At 41.2% G+C, this 27,590-nt stretch overlaps 1 protein-coding gene across 5 annotated transcripts in view; it reads left to right on the forward strand.

The window, feature by feature from the left end:
- LOC125392867 (transmembrane protein 45A-like) overlaps positions 1–27,590 on the forward strand; it is a 77,134-nt gene that overhangs the window by 17,045 nt on the left and 32,499 nt on the right. The window contains exon 1 of one of the 5 annotated variants that reach the window (XM_085685645.2): positions 20,386–20,466. The exons of 2 other annotated variants lie outside the window; for them this stretch is intronic. The gene's annotated coding sequence lies outside the window, so the exon portion shown is untranslated. Of the gene's footprint in view, positions 1–20,385; positions 20,467–27,199; positions 27,364–27,590 lie in introns of those variants that run through there. 2 more of the 5 variants (XM_048422851.3, XM_087899920.1) reach the window with 2 other exon arrangements.

Genomic DNA, 27,590 nt, shown 5'->3' on the forward strand with positions numbered 1-27,590 from the left:
AATAACACAATGACTTGGTAAGTGAGTTATGCGGCATATTAAAAGACATTTGCTATAGAGAAAATAAAGTAGAGAAAAAAGAGATGAGGTATCGGGGCAATTTTTAAAATGCGGTGATGTCAGAAAATTGCATTTGAACGTAGCTTTAGAGGGAGGGGGATTCCAAGCAGGGGAGCTGCAAGGTCCAATGCCCTGAGGAGGAGGCAAGTCTGGCCTGTTTGAGGAGGAGCAGGAAGGCAGAGTTGCTGCTGGGAATGGGACTCTGAGTAGCAGAGGCTGAAGCAGTGATGATCTAGTTTCTGTGGCTCATGGCAGGGCCGAGTCCTTGTGTGGACTCGGGCTTGACTTGCGCATCAGCACAGCAGCGCTGACTCCAGCACTGAGAATTGTCTGACAAGGGCCAAGGCAAGACCGAGTCCATCTGGGAGATTGTTTTAGTTACCGCTCGACTGCTGTGAAGAGCCATCAGGACCAAGTCAATGTATAAAAGGAGGCATCTGATCAGGTGCTTGCTTACAGTTTCAGAGGGTTAGTCCGTGACCAATACGGTGGGGAGAAAGGCAGCAAGCAGGCAGGTACGGGTGCTGGAGCGTAGCTACAACTGAGAGCTTTCACCTGATCCATAAGCACATGGCAGAGACCGAGTGAGACCCGGCCTGTCATGGGCTTTTTAAATCTAAAAACACAGCCCTGGTGGCACACATCCTCCACAAAGACCATCATGTCTTCTAACCCTTCCCAAAACAGCTCCACCCACTAGGGGCCTAGTATTTATATGTAGGAGACAATGGTGCCTATTAGCAATTTAGACCACCTCAGGACCATTGTCATGGCCAGCACAGGCGTGGTAGCAGTTGGGGGTGATTTTCTGTGGGTTGGATTGGGAGGTGAGAGCCAATGCAGAAACAAGGGTGACTAAGTTTTGTAGTAAGCAGGTCCACCCTAGTCAGGTGTTAGGAGGTGTGTTCTGGGCAGTCATCAGTTGAGGAGACAGGCTACACACTTGGGTAGAGAAGCTGAGTAGAAAGAAGCTAAGTATTCAGGGAGAAGTCTGGCCTGAGGTTAGGGATTTAGGAGCAATGGGCATATGGCACCGTTGTTTCAAACTGTGAAGCAGCATGAACCCCCAGAACTAAACAAAGACAGAAGAGCCCAGCAGAAGCACCCCTCAGAAATGCCAGTTTTGAGAAATTAGACATTGGAAATCAGAAATTAGGAGACAAGAAAAGAGGTGGCCAGACAGACAAAAACAGATGGGAAACGGTTTTTCAGGAGTGAGGCAGTGGTGGGCTCTGCTGAGTCCTGCTAGCAACTCAGGTGAGATGTGCCATTGAGCGGGGAAATGGCAGCCCTGTTGACCTCTGGTGAAGGACAAATGATCTCGGAATGAGGCGGGGCACAGTGAAGGCAGAGGCCCTCAAACTGCTGGCAAGATTCCTGCTGCCCCCAAACAGAAGATCCTAACCCCTCCGAGTTCCATTCTCTCTCTCTCTTTTATTTTGCTAACTCTGTTTCTCTTTGTCAGCCTCTTGGAAGGAGCTGACCTGGGATTCCTGGCTAGATGAGTTTGTCTACAGCCTCTGTTGAGTCCAGAACCTGCAACTACTTCCATCTCTGCCCAGTGACAAAAAGGTTGCCATGGATCAGATCGTGAGGAGGTCCTTCATGGCATGGCTGTGCACACCACCTTAGGATGGGAGGCAAAGACCCTGCTAGGAGCTAAGTTCTGTCTGCCATGTGCTCAGACCCCTACAGCAATGTGGATAAATAGGGCCCAGGCCTAGGCTGTTTCTGACTGAAGTGGGACATGATACGGGCAAACTTCAGGCTCTTCTGAGCTCACCATGGCAGGACTTATTTTCCTCTCAGTTGTGGCATCTTCCTGTCTGGACCGGGGGCAGTGCAAGTCAGCTTGAGTATTTCTACACATGCCCTGTGGTTGTCTATCCTGTCACATTGTGCCAGCCGGGTCTGGCATCTTGTTGCCCGTGCAGGCTATATAGGAAGAGAATGAGGCCAGAGTCGCTCAGACAGGTGGCCTGGCTCCTGGTTGGGGTCATCAGGAATTACTGAACACTTTCAGCTCATGACTGCAAAGTGTCTCTGTGGCCAGCTCATATAGAAAACAGTGGTATGGATTTTTTAAATGCTGATTTATTGTCTGGGGTTTGTTTGGGAATTTTGTCACAGGGCTTTCCTAAGCCTCTTCTGAGGTAGCTATTGTTCTCCAGTGATCTTCTGATGGCTTATCCTGGTGTCATGCCTACAAGTAAGATAAGGACAAACTGTTGTGAAATATTAGTTTAAGATGTTTTACATTTGTTTATGCTGTGGGATATTTGTTTAATGATGCAAAGATGTGTAGCATTCTTATGTTGTATTTGCTTAACTCTGTAAAGCTGTGTTACTGTGCCTGTCTAAAACACCGATTGACGGTTTAATAAAGAGCAGAATGGCCAATAGCTGGGCAGGAGAAAGAAATAGGCAGGGCTGATGGGAAGAGAGAATAAATAGAGGAGAACGAGGAGAAGGAGGAGAGAGAAAAGGAGGAGAGGAGGTCACCAGGGGCCAGCCACCCAGTCACACAACCATCCATGGAGTAAGAAGGAAAGAGGTATATAGAATAGAGAAAGGTAAAATCCCAAAGGCAAAAGGTAGACAGGGGTATTCAAGAAAATCTGACAAGAAACAAACCAAGCTAAAGCTGGGCATTCATAATAAAGAATAAGTCTCCGTGTATTTATTTGGGAGCTGGGTGGCAGGACCCCAGAGCAAAGAGTAAAAACAAAACAACAACAAAAAACAATTTAAAAAAAAAAAGACTGCTCAGCTACTGAACAGACAGTATTGAAAAGTGAACATTGGTGATTGTAACTCAACCTCCCTGAGGATATCAACGCTTCGTCTACCCCTCTCTACTTCCATACTCACTGGGGTTTGTGGTCACTTCAGTTTTGGAGGCCACGCCCCCCGGGCCTTTTGTGATTAGAAATGGAGGTGGGATGGACTGGGCAAAGGCTGGCTTTAACCTTCATCTGTTACTCAAGGCTAGGTTGGAGATGTACCCTAAAATTGTTGGTGTCTCAGAACTTAATTTTTCTTGCTCTCTTTGACGTTACTCTTGTGAGTGTTGTTATTTTTAATGCAGAGGCTACATTGCCCCACCTTCCATCCGAATTCCAAACGCAGATTGCTTCTGCCTTGCACTGTTGTTTCAGAGCTATTAGGCTAGATCCTGCCTGGAGTCACAGCCACTGTGTTCTATCAACTCGGCCCTTTCCAGTTGGAATCGTTTCCTGTATTTGCTCTAACTATTAGCATGTGGATAGCAGACATTAAGGCTTCACTGACATTCTGGGCATGCGTACATTATGCACTGATCGTATCCATCTACCTTCCTACTCTCCTCTCTTCCCTTGTCTGCCCTTCCCCTTTAAAACTCTCTCACCTTTTCTGTTTCTGATTTATTTCCCTTAAAGTGACTCTGTCCTGCACATCCATTTTTCTTCAAATGACTGGATTACTTCCTCATACATATTTCATCTATAATAATTTTATGCATTTATTGGAAAGTCCCATAGCCATGGTCTATTTCTTATCTGATTTGATTGGTGTTTGGCAAGCATGGCCATACAGGTCTCTCTAATATGCTCATTTCATTTCCTTTGATAAGTGTATCTAGCAGTGGTAGAGCTGGATGATAGGGGACTTCAGTTCTTAGTTTTTGAAGAACCTCCGTGTTAATATCTCTGAAGTCAGTGCAGATTTATACACCCACCAACAGAAGAAGTGTTCTTTCATGCCCTCACAAGTATTTATTATTTTCTTGTTGGTTGATTGATTTTTAAAATTTCATACTGGAATAAATTGTATATTGAATATGTTCTCTCCATGTTCTCCACCTTTCCCTTCTGTCCACCCTTTTCCCTTTGAATTGTTGTTTCTTGTTGATAACCGTTGACATGCAATGATATCTCATTATGATTTCGATTTTCATTTCCCTAATGGCAAAAGATATTTAACATTTTCCCAATATGTTTGTCAACCGTTTTCCCATATTTTTAAGAGGTGTCTATTTGACCATTTGACCATTTTTAATCGCATATTTCTTGTTAAGCTCTTGAAGTAAATTATCCGCGCTGGGTGTTGATGCTCTTTCTGAGAAAGCTGTCAGTAGCCAAGTGCCCTCCTGCTCTGCAGGCTGTTCCTTCATTCTTCCGATTTTCCCTTGATGGCACAGAAGCCTCTATCTGAGATAATCCCATTTGTTGGGTCTTCCTGTTCTTTTTGTTTGAAATCCCTGAAATGAGATCTTTGCTTCTGCCAGCTATAAAATGGTCTTCTTATGTTTTCCTCTGGTATTTTAAGTATTTCAGGTTTTAAGTATTTAGGGTTTTGGTCTGTTTGGAGATAATTTTTGTAGGGGGTAAGGGATAATATTCAGTGTTCCCCATGTGGATATGCAATTTTTTCAGCAGAATTTACTGAAACTCTCCATCCTTTGCTATTCATTTTTGTTAACTTCTTCAAAAATTGGTTGGCTGAGTATGCGTGGGTTTATTTATTCCGGGTTCTTTATCCCATTCCAAACCTCTATATGTCTGCCAAGATGACTCTTTCTTCTCTTCTCTTCTCCTCTCCTCTCCTCTCCTCTCCTCTCCTCTCCTCTCCTCTCCTCTCCTCTCCTCTCTTCTCCTCTCTTCTCTTCTCCTTCATTTCTTCCTTCCTTCCTTCCTTCCTTCTTCCCTCCCTCTCTCCCTCCCTCCCTTCCTTCCTCCCTCCTTCCCTTCCTTCCTTCCTTTGTGATGGCCTTCTTACTAAGTGGAAGTAACAGCACATCTTGATGCATTGGCTTGTTACATAATGTCGATTTTATTGCCAGCTGGGCTCTGTAGTGTAGTAACACTGTGGCTTTGTTGTTAGTGATTGGTAGGTCACAGCACAATGCTTACCCTATGCGAGTTGGTATGATTCACTTCCCTGTAGGACTTACAAGAGCTGGAACACCTAGTCATTTAGGCAACTATGGTCAGGAGAGCAATATATGAGGAGGGCACTCTCTGTGGTTACTTACACAGTGGAATTGGTAGCCTATAAAGTGATGGAAATTTCCCTAGGCAGTGTTGATACTGGTTAAAGTGATTATGGATCATGATGAAAAGGACTTGAAGCACTTATCTACTGATTAGACATGCAGCAGATTCATGGGGAGATGTTAGGGCTGGAGTCACAGCTCTTCCAGCGTGACAATCACGTACAGCCTCGTCAATAGGCACATCTGATAAGGCTTGGGTTTGACAAGCATAGAGACCCACACAAGTGCAATGTCAGCAAAAATTGTGCAATTCTTCTCTCCGGCTAAATGGGTGTGTCTTTGAGGAGTAAGACCTAGCTGCGCCCACTTGAGAAAAAGTTGCTTGCAGAGAGCTTTTACCTGTCTCCCCTCCATCTCCCTGTAGGTCGAAGCATCTTTCAGGATTTGAATAATAAGTTAAGAGTTGTGTATGATTCATCTTAACTACAATGAGAATGAGCTCAGTTTGCAAGGCACTGGGTTTGAACTACAATCCAACAAAAAAATAAAAACATCAACAGCAACAGAAAAAGAAGAAAAAGTAACAAATACTACAATGAATGAAGAGGAAGGAGAAGGAGAAAGAAAAGAAGAAAAAGAAAAAGAAGACGAATTCTCCTGGCAGAGATGCTGGGACCAGTGAAGAATGGAAGGGGCAGATTGTTATCTATGCTAAGCTCAACTTCTCTCTCTGTCTTCTTAGGGCTGGGTGCCTTGGGTACTGGCCAGGGGCTTGCACTGCTGTGTGCATGTACACTCATTTACACAGACACACACCCCGAATTCTTTTAGTCATTGCACCCAGCAAATATCAAGCAGGAGTGAGTTGCAGGTGAAGCAAACCTAAACTTGCTCTTAATTGGGTTTCAGGGTGAAAGGAGTTAGCACACAATGTGGGCTATGCCAGATCAAGATTATGGAGCATCGTATGTATGTATGTATGTATGTATGTATGTATGTATGTATGTACATATGTACCTATTTATTTTGTTTCACAGTATGAAATAATGCCAGAGATAGTTCCTAGGCCATTCTGAAGGCAGTTAAGGCCAATAGAGCCACAAAGTTCTAAGTTGAAAGGGTAGGGAAGTGACTGCTGAGTTTGCTGCCTTTTATCCTGGTATCTTCAGTCATGGGATCTAGGGGAGGATTCTACTTGTAAGTAGTCACGCCTCAGGGCCGATGGGAAGTTCCATGATTTGCCAGTTCTAGAGGCCAATATTACTCTCTCCCACAGCATTGTAGCTCACAACCCTGTGTCATAGACCTCCAAGGGTAGAGTTATTCTCAAAGCCAAGACATTGTTGAGCAGCCCCCTCTTCAGGTGATGAGGCGTAATATCCATGAGGTCCTAAAATGAGAATATGGTGTCCTCTCTTCCCACAATCTAAAATAGGATCAGCTCAAACTACAGGACCCTACTCAAAACAGCTCAGGGCTTCAACACTAAGAGAGTTCACCAAGAGACACTGATGTGGGAGATCCTTTTGTCTCTGGGTTGCTTTTATTGGTTAATGAATAAAGAAACTGCTTTTGACCTATAGCAAGGCAGAACTTAGGTAGGCAGGGAAAGATAGGCTGAATGCTGGGAGAAAAGAAGGGCGGAGTCAGGGAGACACCATGGAGCCACCAGAGTCAGACATGCTGAAACTTGCCGGTAAGCCACTGCCATGTGGCGATACACAGATTAATAGAAATGGGTTAAATTCATATGTAAGAGTTAGTCAATAAGAAGCTAAAGCTAATGGGCCAAGCAGTGATTTAATTAATACAGTTTCTGTGTGATTATTTCAGGTCTAAGCTAGCCAGGTGGCTGGGAACGAACAAGTGACTCCTCCAACAAGATACAGTACCTACCTCCTTTAAAGCTAGCCTGCTCTGTAGACTACAGGGTTTGCTTTGATTTTGTTTTTATCTATAGTGGCAGTAAGTCTTCAAGATGTCAACCTTTTTGTTACTAGAACTTTCTCTCTTACTGGGATTCTCTCTTTAACTGTTTTCCCAACCAAGTGGGGCTCCATCTGCCCAGCAGCCATAGTGTCAAGTGGTAGATTCTGGAACACACCCTTTCTTGTACTAGGATGTTATCCCAAGACTGGATTTCAGTGGGTTCTGCCTGCAGTTTAATTCCATGCCTCTGGCACAACTCCAAACCCCAACGAGAAGATATGCTCTTGTCTATTTCTATGCCATAGAGGAGCAGGCTAGTTCTTGGTGCCTCTATCATATGTCATTTTGCTCCACCCTAGATAGGGATCTGTTTTAAAGATCCTAACTCCCTGCTGCTCCCCATTCATCTCTTATTGCCTTAACTTAGTGCTTCCAGTTTCCAGTTCTTCAAAATAATTTGTTTATTTATCTTATATGTATGTGTGCCTGAATATGTGTGCCACCTATGTACAACTGTTCAAAAAGGCTAGAGGAGGCTGTCAGATCCCCTGGAGCTGAAGTTAAAAGTAGTTGTAAAACGCCATGTGAGTGCTGGGAACTGAACCTGGGTCCTCTGCAAGGACAGCAAGTGCTCTAAGCCACTGCACCATCTCTCCAGCCCACTTCTGAGTCTCTATGCTACAGAATATATGGGCAAGGTATTATTTTGCAAAGTGGAGTGAGTTCATTTATTTTTTTTAGATTGAGAATCATTTATGTCTGTTTATTAGATTCTTCTGGCTCTTCCTTACCCTCACCTTGTTGTTACTGGTACTTAGGAAGGGGGATTTAGATTTCCCTCTGGTACAGCTCTCTCCAGGGGAACAAATAAATGTTCCAAAGCAAAGTTAAGGAGTTATAACACAGACGATTTAAGAAGCATCCATGAATGCCACTCATGAACGTCCTTCACGCTAACTCCAGAAAGTGAACATTTTTGTCTGGGTTGTTGGAAGTAAGGAGGGATTAAGTTCCTTTTGCCGTATCCGTGCTTGGAGATGCCTGACAGCACCTGTGCCCTGGTGGAGGGGAAGAGCAGAAGGATATGACATTGTATGCTCTCTCTTAGGCCAGCAGACCAGCTCAGCTCTCTGACCACACTACAGTTACCATTGCTTCCTCCTACCTTACCACATTATGACCATATTTCACAGGTTTGTGGAATTCCATATATTGCCAAGAAGTTAAACTGACTTTGTGAAGCATATCGCGTATGAGTGTGGTACTGCAAATTTAATTTTTATTATATTTATTTATCTTATATGAGTGCATGTATGTGTGTGTATGTATGTATGTATGTGTGTGTGTGTGTGTGTGTGTGTGTGTGTGTATGTGTCAGTATGCATGTGTGAGCTGGTATACTGTGGAATGCTTGTGTAGAGGCAGAGGTCAGAGGACAACTTTCAGGAGTCCCTTCCCTTCTCCACCATGTCAGTCCCTAGGATTGCACTCAGGTGGCGAGGCTTGACTTCAAGCTCCTTTACTCGCTCTGGGTTACTGAGGATTTTGCTTCCATTGGGTGCTGTGGTTCTGATTTCTGAGAATTCTGCAGTGAAAATGAAAACTGACATAGCTGAGATTACCAGTTGTCTTGGGGTTTCTGTTGCTGTGAAGAGACACCATGACCATGGCAAATCTAAGGGTTTACTAAGGAAAGCATTTAATTGAGGTGGCTCACTTGCGGTTCAGAGGTTCAGTTCATTATCATCATGGCAGGACATAGCGGTGTGCAAGCAGACATTATACTGGAAAAGTACCTGAGAGCCTTACATCTTGCATGCAACAAGAAATGGTCAGAGACACTATGTGGTATATTGAGCCTATATGAGACCACAAAGCCCACCTCCACAGTGACACACTTCCTCCAACAAGACCACACCTACTCCACAAGGCCACACTGCTGCTCTCTTTGGGGGCAACTTTTTCTCAAACCAACACACCAGTCTTGGAGAAAAAGGTTGGACAAAGCAGCACAAATTAAACAAGCAATGTAAAATTTCACATTTTAATACTTACCATGAAAATAAGTCTCTATAGATATAAAGATAATGATTCAACTTAGAACATCTTGAGAAGAAAGCCTCCAGAGGAAGACTCAGTAATGCTGAGCCTTGAGAGAGCATCTTCCCATATGAAGTTGAAGAAAGTAGAGACAGCCTGCTAGGGGCTACCTACTGATTCACCCAGAATCTGCTTGTCATTTGCAGTGGGAAAACCCTCAGTGATGACAGATCCATGCAGGCTCCCTGACTCCTTGCAACTTGTATTCTGGTGAGAAGAAAGGTTGAAGGCAAGGACCCTGTGGGCAGAGGGTGGGACTTGGACTCCCCTCTCTCCTTTCTTCTCATGAAGAGCTATCACAGAGCGCAGGCTCAGTGGTGCAAATTCCTTGGAGCAGTGTGTTCTTCCTTCCAAGCAGTTGGTAGGTAGCATGCATATATTAGCCCCTTTACTTCCTCTTCCCACCCTGGTCTGAGTCAGTCTTCTCGTCTCAGAAATAAGATTCTGCCATAAATGTATAACTGGTTTCCTCGCCTGCAGCATTTCTCTCCTCTTCATATATCCCAGGCATGCCTGTCATCTGAATCTTGTTGAACTGCCATTGAAGCACGTACCTTCCTTTCTCCACAAGTTTTTCTGGCAGCATCCTGCCAGAGGATCAGCTTGCTGGGAGGTGCTGTACTTATTTTCCTGTTTTCCCTTCTCTTCTCATTATTAGGGAAGCACGGCCTGCTGGATTTGTATATTTGCCCCCCCCATGTACAAGTTTTAGAGTCCAGTAGACCCGCCACACCAATCCATGTACAAAGAACCAGGTGATTAAGGTCTTTTAAGCCACTTAAGTAGTGACTCTATGGGGAAGGAAAGCATTGACATCCTCGAAGTCACAGAAGGAAAAGGAGTTACTGCAGGAAGAATATCATTTCTCAGTGTTTGTAGATCCAGTTATAAAAATCACATGTCATCCACTTAGGATGTTAAAATGCATCAACATCACTCAAAATGATGAGATGCATCCGTCCAAGGAATCACTGAGCTCCATCAGCAATGTGTTTTCCACTTTCCTCAGGGAATATGGTGTGCGTGGAGTTGGCATACATGTGGTTTAGACTCAATGAATAATAAATGTCTGTAAAATAAGAACAAATGAAAACCAATGAAAAGGTAAAGTTTCAACAACTCTTTTAAAACTGTCTATGTATTAATTTAGTTTCTGGTGACAGGAAAAGAAATAAAACACCAGCAGGGGTTCAGAAGTTCTCTTGTACTTTCCATTCTTGTGCTGGTTATTTCTCGTCTCACTATGACAAAATACCCGGTTGGGACTAGTTAACAGCAGGAAATGTTGGCTTTGCTTGCATCATGGTATTGTGTGTGGTAGAGGTTGTTTCATCTTGTGCTGGACAGACAGCAGGGAAAGCAAGCAAGGGAGTTAGGATCGTCGCAAGGACATCCTGCTTCTTCCAACAAGCCCTACCCTCTAGGGCTCCAGAACATCCCAAAACAGCACTACTGGATAGAAGTGAATCGGTTAACATGTGAGTCTATTAGGGACATTTCATATTCAAACTATAACTCTCCTCCTCTCATCTTCAAAGGCTAATGGCCACCTCATAATGTACAATCTATTTAGATAGTCTCCAAGAGTATCCAAAGCCTTAACATGTCCAACATTACTCAAAAGGCCAAATTCAATGTCTTGTACAATGCTCAGCTGAGTGACTTATAAATAATAATAATAAAAAGCTGCATGTCCCTAAGATACTATGGAACAAAGTAAACTTTCTCACTCCAAATGATAGGAATGGGAGATAAAAACCAGGCAGTAGACCAAAGCAAGACTAAAACCTAGGGTTGGTGGGATGGGCCAGCAGGTAAAGGTACTTCCCAAGCCTGGTTCAATCTCCAGGCCCTACGTGGTAGAAGGATGGAACTGAACATAAGTTGTTCTCTGCTGTGTTGCACACACACACATGCACACAGAGAGAGAGAGAGAGGAAGAGAGAGAGAGAATATAATTTTAATAAACATTCTACACAACACAAATGCTGGTTCATAAAACTCCATCTTGAGAACTTGAACCTTTTGATATAAGTGCTTTGGCCTCAGGGGCCTCTCTTTTGGGCTGGTTCTACTCCTTGCCTACTGCTTTCTTCTTATCTGAAGCTCCATTGGCTGACTTTCACTCTCTACATTCCCATTGCCATTTGATCATCTGTCATTTTGCTAGAATTACTCAACAAGTTTTCTAGTATTTAATGACTTCCTGATCTTCGATGTCCACTTCTCCATAATCTTCTAAACTTCTCCTGTAAACTAGTTCTGATGGTCTCTGGCTAACATGGTCAAGTGGACACAGAAATGCCAACAATGTACTGGTAATTTTATGCTCTAACTAGTATTTATATATCACATTTATCATTCATATATTTAGCATGACTGTGATAAAATACCTGAAGTGAAAACACTTAAAGGAAGAGAAAGTATTTTTGATTCATGGTTTCAGAAGGTTTAGTCCATGGTCCCTTTGGGCAGAACAACATGGACAGGAGAGTGTGGCAGAGTGTTTTCATGTCATGAAAGACAAGAAGAAGAGAGAGCAAGGGAAGGTCTAGAGACTAGGTATAACTTTCAAAGGTATGGTCCCAGTGACCTACCTGCTCCAGTAAGCTCCACATTTTTGCTTCCAAAACTTTAGAAAATCGAGCCAGCAGCTAGAGACCACCATGAAATGCATGGCAATGATAGGCTTTAATATTTAGGCCACAGCAGTTCTCTATTGTGTGTTGCGAACTGGTTGAAAGGAGCAGTCAGTTCACCCAGCTCTCACCACACTAGAACACCCCTAGGACCGCCCCCTTACCCTGGACCCCAAGACTTTGCTCCCAACCTTTTCCATTTATGATTGCCTTTTGTCCATAAAAAAGAAATCTTTTTTGGCTCAGACATGCAGGAATAAGAAATGGATACACAGGACAAATGTTTATTGATAATATATCATGAAAGTTATTTTAAAACAATTCTTTGGTGTACGTATAAATGTCTCATCATCAAAATAGGTAGAAGATAACTGAGTCAATAATATTCTTGCCACAGGAACCTGAGAATAACACATGTACACATGCTCATAAACATCAAATATGTATACAAAAAGATTGAAATACAATTTTTATACCAGTGAAGCAGATGTGCTTGTTTATTTTTGCATAAACAGTTGCATCCTGGGGTCTAGAGATAGGGCTCAGAGGTTAGGGGTAGTAACTGCTTTTGCAATGGACACTGACTTAGTTTCTTGACTCTGTAACACCAGTCTCAGGGAACCCGATGTCCTTCCTGGTCTCCACAAGCACTGAATGCATGTAGTACACAGACATGCATTCAGTCAAACCATCCATACACATTAAATATGAATAAAAAGAATCACACATTGGTCAAATATTTGATAATGCAGGACACTAAATATCTTCAGCATTTTTCAAAATCAATCAATATTTTGATTCGATAATTGTCAATGTTGAGGATGCCACTCTGTCTAAATATGTAATATAAAATAGCAGAAGTGTGCGTAGGACTATTTCATTAATTGTTGGAACGTCTGCTTAATTCCCAACTTAAAATTAATTTAATAGCGATTTTTATAAGACTCAAGCTAGCAGCTCAAACAGCAATTTTCTAAATCAAATATTCTAACATTAATACCAAGTCAAAGATATACTTTTTTGATATTTGCATGGTGATGAATGACAGTAAAAAAACATTAAAAGTCTTTGTTTTCCATACTTAAACCATCATGTTTCATAAGAGAAAACTTTGAAAATACCCCGAAAAGACCCATTATAAGTCATAGCAAAACAATGGTGTTGACTCTGAACTGAAGTGTTTCGAGGTCCATTGGTGCTGAGTCACATGACAGCAGGTTCAGGGTAACATGCACTTATTTCAGGTTTAGCAATGAGGATGCAGTGAAGCTAGAGACAGACACTTTCAGAAACATCTGGGCTTAATTACATGCTTTACTGTTTAATTAATTATCGGTAATTGAATATTCAAAACCGTTTTACTCTGAGCAAGTTTTCCACAACCTCTGTGCTCTGTTACATAACTCTGCATGGCATTGTGATGCACACTTTAGGAAGCTGGACCTTATACGACTTGTTTTGATCCAGTAAAGAACAATGATCTAATGGCTCTGGTGCCAGAGTGCTGACAATCCTAAAGAGTTTAGAAGAATGGGAATCATTGTTAATCAATAAAATCATTATTGATTTTATTGTTAACCAATAAAATCATCCTTAATATATATTATATAGAAGATTTTTACATTGGAAGACCTCTAGGATCCTATCTTACCTCATCCTGCAATTTTGGGATATACTTTTAGTGTTTATTAGTTGATGAAAAAAGACATATTCTCAATTCATGTGGCCTCTGGAAATGAAACCTTGGCCCAGCTATACCCATCTTACCTGGTGATACCAACAACATTTTATATAAAGCATTTCCTTGTACAAGTGAGGCAAAGAAAGGGCAGTTTGTGGTAAGAACACCCAGCAGTCATAGTCTAGTCAGCTTAGGGCAGTGAGTGAGAGATGCTGGAATTGCTTGAGAAGTCACCCTGAGAGATCACAATTTAGAAATCCCTTCTTCTCAGTTTCCAGGAAAAAAAAAAACAGCATGCTTCATGGAATTTGAACATTGAATCATTCATGAAATATAAAGACACGCTTAGGCTAAAAATTGCATGCACTATGTGAAATTGAACTTCCACTGAGTAACCTGGACCTTCTACCACTGAGCTAAATGCCCAACCTGGAAACCTGTGCATTTCTTGCTGTTGTCGCGATTGCTAAATGTTGTTATTCTGCCTTTAGGTATCCATAGCGGTCACGAGCGCTAAAAGGCAGCAATGACTTCCTGTACAGCTCTCTACACAGAGCGCTGATTCATTCTCTTGGGACACTTGAGATCAATGTCACAAGCTAGAAGGGTGGATTGCTTCAGGGAGTCTTGCTTTAGTTCCTGCTCCTAAGACTCCTAACGCAGTCACTGATTCTTCTTTGGTCCCTTGGTCTATTCTCACTGAGCTCAAGATTTTTTTTTACTGTCTTGCATACTTAGTGTGTGAGACAAATATAGAATCAAAGTTGGAGATTTCTTTGGACCGAATTATGGCTTTAAGTGTTGAACAATAGGAGAGAGAAGGATGTAGGGCAGATGACAGCATTGGTTCACCAGAATTCTCATTTTTTTTTAGTGAAGGCAAAGCGTTCTCAATAGCAGGCCCGGAAACCCTCCACCTTCTATTATTTGAACTTGAATTTCGAGGGGTCTAGGGTTTACAGGTCTGTCTGTCTTATATTTACACCACACACACCCCTCACTTGCTCACTCTCTTCCTCTCTCATTCAGAAGAAAAGCTACCTTTTCAACTGATTTCATTTATAAATGGAATAGCCTCATATCTTTAAAATGGTTTCAGGGGGTAAGACCAGTGATATTTCCCAGAAATCATGTACAACACTATGATAAAAACAAAGAACTCGCCAAGGTAAACAAATGTTCACATTGGAGTTCTGTCGTCACAGGGCAGACCTACATGCAGAAATAACTTGGGTCACACACCCATCCTAAGCATCAGAAAACCTTGCTGTTTATGAGTTTGGAAAGAAAATGCTAATGATGAAGCTCCTGGTTGTTGGGTGGACTGTTCTCTTCTCGGTGACATATGTTTGGTCATGGAGTCCAATGTGGACTTCGTGTGTGGTGACATTGAAAGGCGGCTTTGCTTAAGCCTCTCATAATTAAGAAGAAACAGGAGCTAGAGGCAAGAGCACATGAGTCTGGGAAATGCTACTTCATTCCACCTGTGCTTTCGTAAGGCTCTGAGCTAGCCTCCTTCTTGGCATTGTTTGATTGACACGTAAGGTGCTTTGAGGGCAGCTGGGTGTATGGATGAACTAGGAGCTCTGGGCTGGCGATGAGACACGGGGCTAAAGGAGGTCATGTCAACATGCTATGCGTGAGAAATCCTCTGATGGAGAGCAGTGCAGGTGCTGCGGGGGCAGAGGAGGACACTGCAGGTAATAAGAGTGGAAGGCGAAGGGCACAACACAAGTCTTCTCTGAGCTCAGGGCTCTCAGGCTAAACAGTTTCACTTCACCTCTTGGGGCCACAGAGTTTCTCTAACAGCTCTAATTTCTGAGGCGCTACTTGTGCTGAGAATCCAGCTCTCGGTGCCCTAGTTCTCCCATCCGGTCTATCCTTCCCCGGTGTGAGAGAAAAACCTAAGCAGATAAAAAAGAATTTGAACAATGCGCTAGATGATGGAAATATCCTCCCTGCTCAGGGATTGGAAGAATTAATATTGTGAAAATGGCCGTTCTTCCAAAAGCAATCTACAGATTCAGTGTAATATTTATCAAAATTCTTATGTCAATCTTCAAAAATAGAAAAAAAAGTAATAAAACTCATGAAACACAAAAGATTCCTGATAACCAAATCAATCCTGAACAAGTCAGGATGCATCATCATACTGGTTTCAAGTTGTACTGCATAGCCACAGTAGCAGCAGAAACAATAAACATTAACATAAAAATAGATGTGTAGATCAACGGAGTAGACTAGATAATTCAGGTATGGAGCCATGGAGTTATAGTTACCCGAGTCTTGGCAAAGATGCCAAATATGTATATTGAAGAAAATATGACCTCTTTAACAAATTGTGCTGGGAAAATTGGATATCTACCCATACAGAATGAAACAAGATCTCTGTCTCTCACTCTGTACAATAATCAATTCCAAATGGATTAAAGACATTAATGTAAGGCCAGAAGATCTGAAAGCATCTGAGGAAACACTTAAAAATATAGGCGTAGGCAACAGAATTTTGCCAACAGTAAGTCAAATGGGACCCATGGAGTTAAAAGCTTCCGTGGAACAAAAGAAAATTTCATTTTGGGAATATACAGAGTATAAGTTCTTTGCTAATTTGATGTCTCATAGATGACTAGCATCTAGAATACACGAAGAGCTGAAAACACTGTGATATTAAATAAAAAAAAAGTATTAATGAAGTGAACACAGTTCTCAAATGAAATACAGGTGAATAATGCATGTATGAGATAAGGTTCAAAATCAGTCAGCTCAGAGACATGCAAATCAAAACTTCAACGACATTTCTTCTCACCCAGATCAGATTGGCAGTCATTAAGAAAGCAAATATAACAAGTGCAGGTAAAGAGGTGGGCAAAAGAAAACCCTTATTCCATGCTGGTGTGAAGGTAAAGTGGTCTAGCCAGTATGCTAATCAGTATGGTGAGAGAGTCTTCCAGAATGAAAAGCAGCTCTCCCATATGACCCTCTGTTTGGGACTTACCTGAAAGACTCAAGTCAATAGATCAGAGAAACACTTTCCCAGCAATGTTAATTGCAGCTCTATTTACAATGGCTAAATTAGGGAACCACCCTAAGTCTGTATCAATAGAGGAATGAATAAACAAAAGGGGATTTGTATGTGGAGGTTTTCAGCCATGAAGAAGAACAAAGTTGCTTTCAGGAAAAATGCACTTAGCTGGAGGTTATCATATTAAGGGAATCAGGCCTGAGTTCTCATTTGTGAATCTTGGGTTTTATATAGGTACATAAAATTTGTGTGTGTGTGTGTGTGTGTGTGAGAGAGAGAGAGAGAGAGAGAGAGAGAGAGAGAGAGAGAGAGAGAGAGAGGAAGGTAGAAGCAAAGCTAAGATAAAAAGAGATTAAGCAGAGGGGGAAGTGAGAAAGGGGAAGAGAGACCTCTGCTCAAAGGATATTATATATTTGCATTAAAATGTCCTTGTGAAGTCCAGTACTATGTGTTATGAATATACACCAATGAAAATACAATTGAAAATTAAACACATGCTATTATTATATCTATGAAAATAAAAAACAGGAAATTATTTTTGGATCCGAATAAATTAGGATCCGAGTAAAGACTGTACATTAAATGCATAATTATAACTCAGGAGAGATTTGTGGTCTATGGTTTCTATCATTACTTAAGATAGTAGCAACAAGTTACCTGTCATTAAAATACCAGTTTGTTTGTAGAATATTGCATCATCTATATTTCACTGATTGCATTCCCATGATATTATTTACCATGCTTCTTTGACCTTGGATTTCCTGTAAATAGGTTATTGCCTAATTATCCAGGTCACACTCTGATTTAACTGTTTTCTACGGGAAGACTTTAGGCACAGCTTGTTGGGTTGTTCCTCTTCTGTCTGTTTGGTTTCATTCACATTGACCAAATCTATTGATTCAGTTTGGGACTTATAGAATTTAAAGTCTATTTTTTTCTCGTGTGTTAGCTGATATAATCCCATAAAGAGGATTTTGCCCTCATTAAGGTACAATTCTGGAGTCTGCTGATATGTTCTTGTGTTTGTCCTGTGTTGGATGTCTGCCAGTTTTTAAGTATAATAACCTATTTCTCCATTTCCATCTCTAAAATGACTTGGAAATGTTCCAGGTGTATATATCCTGCTCATATAGACAAGATTCATGTGTTCTTGGAGTTCAGCCAGTAATGTGTGCTGGGATTCTATTTTATATTTAGGATTATGAAGGTGGCAAACAGTACTGTTTTCATTCTCAAGGTTAAGGAAGAGAGGAGATGGGAAAATATGTCAAATAACCTTTCAGTAGGTTTGCTTGAATACAGAAAACTGAGTAAAGTTGGATCACATAGTGGTATATATATTCTGGATCCAAAGAAATATCCAGTGTAGCAATCAGTGCTTACTGTGGTTTGAATGTTCCCTCACTGTGAATTTAATTGCCATGACAACAGTACGAAAGGCAGGAACTTTAAGAGGTAGTTACCTTGCGCCCTCACGAACGGATCAATGGTAATACTGTGTGGGTGTGCTTAGTTCCTATTAGTTTGTCATAAGCTTGCCCCGTGTTCATTGCCTTGCATGTGGTTGCTTGCCTTTCTGCCATATTGTGACACAGCATGATGGCCTGGACATTGCTCCTTGCCTCTGGAAATCCTGATCTCAGGACTCATAATCCAAGCGAGCTCCTGTTGGTTGTAATTTATGCACTCTCGGGTATTCTGCTACAGTAGTGTTAAATGATCCATGGTGGTGCCATCGCCATCCTGTGTAAGGTGATTTGTCTTTATAGCAACTTTCTATTTAATTTGTATGATCGAATTGTGTTGAATTTTGCAGTTACACTTTTTTCTTAAGTCGGTAAATTTGTTTTATTTTCCTAGGTCACTAAATATTGGTATTATTTAAGAAAGTTTACAATGCATATGTAGAATAAAAATGCTAAAAAGCAAAAAAAATTATAATACTAATTTGAGCCAACATGAAAGCTCTGATTTGACTTGTTTTTTGCAAGAAGTCTGCATGTGACACATTCAAGAGATTCTGCTTCCTCCCTCCTGCTTCTACAGATATCAGCTAGCAGTTGTTTTGTTAATTGGTGGTTCTGGTATTGGTATTTGAAGTCGAATGCTGTGTGCTAGAGGGAAACTCAGAGCTGCATCAGTGAAGGAGCACCCGTGCTTCCTTCTTGCCCTTACATCACCTCAAGCCATGAAACAGAAGTGGCTGGCTGCCCCTTCTGTAGTTTTCAATGGGGTCTTAAACAACTTGGGGAATAGAGAATCTTAGGCCAGACCTGTATGTTACCAAGAGAGTCTTTGGGAAGATTAACACACACACACACACACACACACACACACACACACACACACACACACATACACAGCAATAGTGCATTGCATGCAGTCTGTACACACAAATGCGAAGTGATTGACTCCAAGTTTAGCACGGTAGTTCAGTAGGTAAGAACACATGTGTATCGATAGCAAAGATATTAAAGGGACCCAGGTGACTTCAATTCTAGTTAATACTGAAGACTTCAAAACAGAAAATCGTAACAACGGATGGGTAGGAGGGCAGAAAAGGAAGAAAAAAAAGGAGGGGAAGGAGGGAGGAAAAAGAAAGGAAGAAAATAAAAGGTTAGTTTCTGGTACTTTCCCCAGAGATTCATATTTAATAGGTTTAGAGAATGGACTAGATACGGAATGATGTTCTTGCTCTCCAGATGTTTTGTATAAGTGAACCCTTACCACTAAGTCTTGATCCCTGTCAAACTGACCGCACACCTCACATACACTCCCACTGGGAGCTACAGCCTTGCTGGTTTCTTCTTCCTGATACTTACATTTCAAGGAGAACCCCACAGGCTGCCACCAAAGTTACATGTCCTTTCTCTCATCACATGGGGTTCAGTCTTTGCTGTTTTGTTGCCTGTGTTATTTTAGCCTTAGTGGGAATAATTTCCTTTGTTGCCTTATCTTAGGCATTTGTCAAATTCAGAAGTTACTATGACCTAGCATGGTTATATCATTTAAGTACTCATTGAAAATAAAAATAAATCTAATTTCCTGACGCAGGCTCAGAGTCTGTTATTTACTTGAATCTCTCACCCCCACACCATACTCCAGTCATAACTGAATGTTATGGCTTCAGGCTTTGCTTAGAGAGTCTATTAATTTTTCTTTCACTGGATTTGAACGTGAAGCTCCCATCTCCGTGTCGGACTTCTGCTGCTTGAGCCTAGACCTACATTATGATGCCCAAAAGCCATTACTAAAACAAAATAAAAATCTTTATATAATTGCAGCTAGTGCAAATGTAATTGCCAGGGGAGACAGCCAATCACGAGGCTTTGATGTGATGTGTGCTGTATTTAATGCCATGCTCACCTTTATCCTCAATTGTAACATTAAACTGCCAACTTCAAAGGATTTCTGGGTGAAATATTTCACATGAGAATCATACAAACGTTCCTCCAAATGTTTCTTGTTTTTTCAGTTCATTGTAATAATGTGTACTTAATATCTCTGAAAATCAGTGCACCCAGCCTTGGTTGAACTTATTTTAATATAGTAAGTGACAGTCAAATTTGTGACTTCTTTTTCCTTAAAAAAGATTTTAAAAAGGAAATATTTTGATGCTAAGAGGATATGACTAGAAGTCTCTTATATCAGACTTTCTTAATTGGGAAATAAAACATGGTTTTGCCCTCCAGGGGACATTATCAATCTCTAAAAGTTTTTTTTTTCTTTTTTTGGTTGTGTGTTGGTCACACCTAGTACGCATAGATCAGGAATCTTTATCAATACATTGTATACAATATAATATATTATATACCTATACATTAGGTAGTAGAGTACCCCACTGCCGCAACAGAGAATGAACCAGTCTGAAAGGCCGACGATGCTGCAGCTGAGAAGTACTGTCCTAGACTAGGGTTTTGCAATCTTTAGTGTGCCTGTGAATCATCCAGGGATCTTATTCAAATGAGGATTCAAATGCTAGGACTAGGGAGGGCCATAAGAGCCTCTCTTCTGACTAACCCCCATGCCGTGCACGTACTGTTAACGTGAGGGCTCCGCTGTAAGTATTAATCTTCTCTGATTCTTGTCTGTTTTCTTACTCTGGGAGCACATGCCTTGGCTGTCTCGTCGCCAATGGCTAAAGCTATTCCTAGCACAGTAAAGTTTTATAATGAATATTGTTGACATCATGGGCGGGTAGATGGAGGATTGAGGGTGTGAGTAAATATGCAGACAGACAAAAGCTCAATTTCCCCATATCCACCCATCAAAGAACCTTAGAGGCACTTTTCTGAAGAACATGGAATTTTCTCTCAAGAAACTCAGAAATCTGCCAAAATCCATCCCTGCAGCATGGCAGCCATAAACGGGTTTAAAATAAAGGCAGTGGAGGAGATGCTTATGTGGGTTCTGTTTCTTTTCTGCCCTTCTGAAAACTGGGTGTGGACGTGTGAAGAGGGGAGGGTGTGAGAACACAGGACGGCAAGCAGGCAGGGAAAGGATCATCAAGACTGCCAAGCCTGTGAGGACAGATCTGCAAGATGTTCTTTTTAGATATGCCAAGGACATCCAGAAGTTCCTGCAGGTTTTCAACAGCTCTTGGCAGTTTCTGTAATGGGTTTGCTGCGGGTTTCAACTCTATCATCAGAAATGATATTATACAGATAGATGTCCTCCACACTGGTGATTCAGGTGTGGTCACTGGTAATTAGATACTTTATTCATTTTAAAGTAAATTAGTTTGGGTTGCTAGACGTCTGTGACTCCAGCATAAACCAGAGTTAGTAGCTTCCTTTTCTGTGTTCACAGTGAGTGGCATGATCGCATTTGGGAAGTAATGTCCTCATGGAAACATTTCAGAGGCTGACAAAGAGTCTGTAAATTTACTGGGGCCTACAAGGAATTCATACCCACTTTAAGGCTGAGAGTGAGATTTTTGTGTCCCTACATTATGTTACAGAAGCCCTTCAGAGAAGCCCTCTCCTTGGACATCTTTCAATAGAAACTAGACTTTTGTATTGTGGGATGATTAAATCCTTAAAGGATCCTTCTTTACTGAATTGTTCACCTTGTTGTGGGATATTTGTACTCTGTGTGAAGAAATGTCACTGTGATCTGTTTAATAAAGAGCTGAATGATCAATAGCTGGGCAGGAGAGGTAGGTGGGATTTCTGGGGAGAGAGAGGAAGAGGAGGAGGAATCTAGGTACACTACTTAATACCAGTGAGATGCCAACCAGACAGGGAAGGAATCAGACATACAGAATGAAAGAAAGGTAAAAAGACATATGGTAAAGCCTAGATTAATAGAAGCAAGTTAGGTTAAGTTATAAGAGCAGTGGGACAAGTCTAAGCTAAGGCTGAGCTTTCGTAATTAATACTAAATCTTCATGTCATTGTTTATGAACTTGTGGTCCTAATGAAAAAGCAATGCTGCACCGCCTTGCAGCTCTTATCATGGTGTTCAGTATGTTCTGTCTTTGAGCTGACTCTAAATTAACTTTGTAGATTTTCATTGTATTGTGTGACAATTGAAAACAAACGGAAGGCAAATGAAGTATAGAAAGAGAATGCCCTCACTAGATTCAGGATATCCGAACAAAATCTGCAGCTAATGTCATAGTGAGTCATACTTAATGATCAAAAACTACACACCTTCTTCTAAGGCTTGGCAACATGGCAAGGATCCCCTAGCATACCAAACTTATTAGGTCATACAGTAAAGACACCAATTAAAGATGAAACATAGTAGCATTGGAGTCAACACAAGGGAGGGAGGTAGAGAAAGGAAAGGGGGAGATGTGTGATGGGGAAGAAGGAGAGAGGGCTAGAGAGAGAAATCCATAAATTTAGTAAAATCTGTAAGGTATGCATGAGAAGAACCAAACTTCTGACAAGAAATCAAGAATATAAACAAGGGGAATGATATTCCATATTTATAGATAAAAATGGGTAGTGTTTAAATATCAGTTCTTCCCACCTGGATCTTTAGAATCATTTCTGCAATTCCAACCATACTCTTAGGAAATCATTGTGTGAAAAGGACAGTGCTTCTAAGGTTTATACGCAAAGGCAAATGACGCCCAATAGCAAAATCAGTATCAAAGGATAAAAACTGCTGACTTCAAAACAATATTGTAAGGGATGGGGGCAAAGTTCAGTGGCAGTGTGCTTGCTTAGCAATTACAAAGGCCCTAGGTTTCTTTCACAGTACCAAGGTGGGGGCGGGGAATGAAGCCAAAAAGAAAACACCACCACAGCAACCAAGACAGTGTCCTGGTGAGAGAAAAAATGAAATACATCAGAACAGAAACCCGGGTACTAGTGACTGACTTCTTCCGGGAGAGGGAAAGGGACTGGAGTGGGGTGAGACTCTGCCAAGAAGCACTTAAAATAGGAGTTTTTATTTAAAAGAAAGAACCCTTCAGCAAGTAATGTAATATGCGAGTTTTGTAGCTGGAGCAAATGCCTGCCCTACAATATGGTGCTTTTCACTATTTTTTTTTAAAAAATTAGTAGACTGTTTTTGGAATAGTTTTAAATTTACAGAAAGTTGTGCAGAGATTATATTCTGCACAGTTTCCTAATAGTTAACATCTTGCCGCGATGTGGCGTGTTTGTTATGGCAGACCGACTGACATTCGTATATTGTTAATTATATCCATAAGTTATAGTAGTGCTCTTTTTGTTTTTAAATTCTTTGACCTTTGACAGATGTGGGATGTCACCTATCCATATTACACTGTACTATAATAATATTTATTAAACACAGGTGTTACATCTATTTATCTAATCCTTCCTCCTTCTGAAATCATGGCAACATCTGACCTCTTTACGACACCTTGTCTTTTCCGAGTAATCATATCGATAACTCTGCGGTCTGTAGCTCTCTGGGAGCTTCACTGAAATACATGCAGTTCTCTCCATGTCTTCCTTGTTTCTTTTTAAACGTTTAACTTATAAAGTAGACACACTAAGAGGGTAATAACTCATACAACAGAGATAGCAATATAACACAATGAAATCACTTAAATTTATGAACTATTGACTTCTGGAACTTTATGTATGCTCTTTTCTGAACATGGCTGGCTGCTGATATCTTAAACTACAGAAAATAGAACCTTGAATGGGGGAGACTGCCATCACAGGCTAGGCTTTTAAGACTGAATGGCAGATGCTACGCTTGGAGGGATTCAGCCTACAGATGTACACAGCTGTGCCAATAAAATGACTCTTTGGAGTTTCATGACTGTGTCTTAAAAGCTGAAATATTTGGGACCATCCCATGAGCCTTCTTTGTTGTTGTTTCGGAGAGACAGCTCAACCCCACTCCAGGTCTTCACTTTCCCTGAAGTCAAGCACTGCTGTCCAGGTTTCTGTTCTGATCTTGTCTGGGGAGCAGGCTCCGTGGGTAGAGCACTTGCCAAGCAAGTATGAGATCCTGAATTTGAATCCCCAGAACCCACATAAAGAGGTATGCTGTAGAAGGCAAATGCAATCTCAACGCTCCAACAGAGAGATAGTAGTGAGGGGGGGCACAATCCCTAGACACTCACAGGCCATCTCCCTACCCAACACTCCTGAGTCCCAATTCTCCTGCCCACATCTCTTTTACCTGTAATCATAGACCAAGTCCCAGTTGTGGAAGGGAGGGAGGAAGGAAAAAGGGAAGACTTCATAGAGGAAGTGGTAGAGACAGAGGGAAGGACCTTCTAGTGGGAAATGATGCTTTAAATACACTCATTTTTCTCTTGCATTGCATCTTGTCTTTGGGCCATGCATTATGCCCTGAATAACAGTAACTTTGTGCTTTATTATACAAAGGCTCAAACACCAGAGACTGGCAAACAAAGCTATCTCTCTGACGCCCGAAGGCTTATTTCTTCTTATCACTGAATAATTTCCCATTGCCAGCTTGCACCCATTTCCTCACTGAAAGACGTCAAGGTGGTTCCCAAACATTGGCAGTTGGGAACAAAGCATGAATGGAACACCTAGAAGTGAGACATGTCCTGAGAAGCTAGCTAGAGCCATTGGCCTGGATGTTAGTTACAGTCAGAATCTTGCTCCTTCTTTGTTCTCATTTCTTTCTCTATACTTCATGGTGGTTTAGAGTCCTTTATGTACTTGTCTCTACTAGATCACGTATTTCCTGCATGCAATTATTATTTTTGTTTGTTTCTATGTATATTATTTAGTTACCATATTGTGCCTTGAATCTAGGGTCTCAAATACAGCTTAGCAAGTACCCTATGACAGGTAGTGCTGTGCTATATCCCCGGTCTCTTGTTTGTTTGTTTACATTTTGAGACAGGATCTTACTAAGTTGACCAAGCTGGAGTCTAATTCACACTTTAGATGAACTCAGCTTTGAACATTCAGTTCTCTGGCTTTAGCTTCCTCAGTAAGAGGAAATGTACCACCTGGCAAGATGGTCCGTTGCCTTCTTTTTGTTTTTGTGCTGGTTAGTTTTTGTCAACTTGACACAAGCCTAGACATACTTGGGAAGAGGAAATCTCATCTAAGGAATCATTTCCATTAGATCGGCCTGTAGGCATCAGCCTGTAGGTGTGGGAAGATATGTAAATTATATTCAGAGCACAGAGGCTTGAACATTTGTGGCATTGGGTAGAGCTACTTGAAACCCACTAAAATTTTCAAAGGTAAGCATCTTACAATAAGATAAGTATATTTAAATGTCACTTTATCACTATTTACACTATGCAGAAAACAGTATATTGTCTTTATTTTCCCAAGAATTATCAGGGTTGAGTAATCTAAACCAAATTACTCAATAATATTTGGAAACATCGGAGTTTGATCCTAAGATCAGATTAGGTAGCTGTTATAATTTATTGTGTAATTCTTCCTGTTACTTTTAAAGTACTTTGGGGTGTGTGTGGGCGCGCACACGCGTGCACACGTGCGTGCGTGCGTGCACACGTATGTGCCACAGTGCATGTGTAGATATTGGAGGGCAACTGGCAGAAGTCAGTTCTTTCTGTCAACCATGTGGATACCAGGAATCGAACTCAGGCTCGGCAACAGAGCTTCTGACTAGTCTCTCCAGCCCCTCCTTCCTATTCTTCTTAAAAAGATTTTAATCCTACATTATTTTTGGTTTTAATTGAAAATTGTACATATTTGTGAAGAACATGTTTTCATCCCTGTAAACATTGCATAAAACTCAAATCAGTGGGGTTTTTTAATATCTACCACCTCATATATTGATTATTCTTTGTAGCACAATATTCAAAACCATTTTTTTGCTATTTTGAAGTTTAAGACAGTATTGTTCAGTTTATTTTCTATCTGTGCAGTACACTATCAGAAATTATTCTTCTTACATAGAAGTAACTTTGTATCCAAGTTTTCTATCCGACTTCAGCCCTCTTCCCTTCCTTCTAAAGCCTTCCATAGCCTCTGTTCTACTCTCTGCGGCTATTAGGTCAACTCTGTCAGACTGCACAATAAGTGAAGTCATGTGGCGTTTTTCTTTCTGCATCTATCTTGTTCCTTGGATCATGAAATCTTGTGTATTCATCTGTGTTGTGGCAAGCGACTGGCTTATTTTTTTCTAGTTGGATAGTATTTCGCTGTGTATATGTGTATAAACATTTTTGTTTGTTATTTCATTTATTTGTTTGTATATATGTGCCAGTTTGCCCACGTAAATGCAAATGCCCATCAAGACCAGAAGAGAGAGTCTAGAACTGGAAGTACAGGTGGTTATGAGCTGCCTCTTATGGGTTCTGGGAATTGAACTCTGGTCCTCTAAAAGAGCTTCAAACACCCTTTACAGCTGAGGCATCTCCAGCCCCGTCTTTATCCATTCATATATTGAAGGATACTTAGCTTGGCTCCATGTATTCGTTACTGTGAACAGGGCAGCCACCAATATAAGAGTGAAGATGTCTCTTTGACATACTTCTTTTTTTTACTTTATTTTATTATTTATATTTTACATTTTTTTCATTTCATTTGAATACACACACACATACACACACACGTATATACACATATATATCATGGGATTACTGGATCATACATACAGCCACATGGCTTTCTACAACGGCCATACTAATTTACATTTTTGTCAACAGTACATAAGAGTTCCCCTTAGGTCCCTCTCCTTTGTCAGGATGCTGCCTTTCCCTTGTGCCTTGCTCACCTTGGGTCACTCATTCACTTCACTGCTTTACAATAATCTCTTTCCCTACATACCCTTCTCTCATAGAACCGTGTCCCCATTTGACCCCATTTGAGGTGCGCCAGCATCTTAATTTTCACATAACTTGTGGCCAACCTATTAGTAAGGAATGCGGTTCTCCGATATTGCTCTTTTTCTCCTCTGGTTTCAGCAGGCGCTGGGTCAGTTGTCCTGTAGGCGCTTTGGGCCCCGGAGATGCTATTGTGCGATACAAGCGGTGGTTAGGCCAGAGCTCCCAACTCTTTGAGCTACAACGCTGACTTGCAACAGTTTCTGTCCTTTTGTCTTTACTCCTATAGCTTCAGTTCGTCTTTGGCTCAATCTCTTTCTTAAGGCACTGCATATTAGGAACTGGTTTATCTCCTTAGGACCTCTAGCACACAATTAAATAACATTTCTATAAGTATTTTTTTTTTGTCTTCTATCTGTCTAGATTTCCTTAAAGAGAGGTTATATGACCCACAAAGCAGGTAGCACATGGCTCAGGATAGTAGCTTGGTAGGTGGGAGGCAGGATGTTCAAAAGGGTGTGTTCCTTGGCCTTAAATACCCTGTGACCCAATCTGAAACTTAACTGCTTGACTTCATGATGAAAAGATAAGCACATAGGCCAAGCATCAAAGCAGCAGGAGGAGGCCGTGCTAGATACAGGGCAGTCAGCATCTGGTTTTGCTTTTGCGATCTGGAACCATCACACATTCTGGAGAGAAGACAACTGACGTGGACCTGACGTTGAGCAGAGGTTTAAGGTAAGGGTAGTTTAAGAAAATGCCTTCAAGACAGTTCCCATTGGGGAGGTAAAATGCTGGCATGGAATGAAGGAGGATCAAGAAATTTCCATATGCCTGTATCATTTTCAAATGAGGCAAATAGCACAGTGAAGTTCAAGAAATAGCTGATTTTTTTTTTTTTTGTAAATTAGAAGTTACAAATGTGTCCTGAAATATGAATCACTAATTAAGTCACAAGTAGTTTT

This window comes from Myodes glareolus, chromosome 2 (assembly GCF_982192425.1).
Source record: "Myodes glareolus chromosome 2, mMyoGla1.1, whole genome shotgun sequence".
NCBI lineage: Eukaryota > Metazoa > Chordata > Mammalia > Rodentia > Cricetidae > Myodes > Myodes glareolus.